The sequence below is a fragment of the Suncus etruscus genome, chromosome 19 (assembly GCF_024139225.1).
Source record: "Suncus etruscus isolate mSunEtr1 chromosome 19, mSunEtr1.pri.cur, whole genome shotgun sequence".
Lineage (NCBI taxonomy): Eukaryota > Metazoa > Chordata > Mammalia > Eulipotyphla > Soricidae > Suncus > Suncus etruscus.
In genome coordinates this window covers 30523387-30524190 of record NC_064866.1, presented here as the reverse complement: position 1 = coordinate 30524190, position 804 = coordinate 30523387, and the positions used below count along the sequence as shown (strand labels likewise).

Here is an 804-nt window from a genome sequence, read left to right as displayed (position 1 = left end):
ATCATTTTATTGGGATCATGTAAAAAGGAAAAAAATAATGCCACAGAATACTATTGGGGCACTAGGGAGTATTAATAACATGCCTAACAATTTTTGATACATGGGTCTAGTAACAGCACAGCTCCCAGAAAATACACATTATGTATTAAAACTAATATTTTCTACTAGACAAGTTCAAAGGGGGCAAAACTACATTGAAATAGGGAAATACACATAAAGAAATATACATAATGAAAAAATACACCAAAACTATGGAATGTTTCATGAATTAGCATGTTATCCTTGCTCAGTGGCCATGCTAATCTTCTCTGTATCATTCCACTTTTATATATTTATTATTTTTTCTTGCCTCTAACTTGTCTTTGAATAGTATCCATCAGTTTCCCCAAAGAGTCTGCATATTGCTCTGTAGTGACCTGAAAAAAATCTCCCTAAATCTATCCTTAAATTTTGTATTTACCTCAATCTTCTCCCAAGCACACAGTGGAATCTTACGGACTAGTTCCACAACAGCATGGAGTTAAGTTGTCTGCCTGTGGGGATCTGAGAAAACCCCTTCTCCTATCAAAAGTTCATAAGACAACTGAACTCCTAAAATCATCCTTCCAGAACAACCAAATGTGTGAAGCTTGATTTTTTTTTAAATATAGCCAAGATTTAATAAAAACAATAAACATTTAATAAAAACATTAGCTGTTAGTAAATTTTTATATGAGTTTAAAATATTCTTTTAAGAGATAGTACAATATATTTTTATGTATTTGATCGGCATAGCTTTGAAATCCCTCTTTCTTGTTGTTTTTC

The 804-nt window shown here is 31.8% G+C and overlaps 1 pseudogene; it reads right to left on the bottom strand.

Moving 5' to 3' along the window:
- Positions 1 to 245: 245 nt before the first annotated feature.
- Positions 246 to 338, bottom strand: LOC125997728 (uncharacterized; annotated as a pseudogene).
- Between the last annotated feature and the right edge of the window lie 466 nt (positions 339 to 804).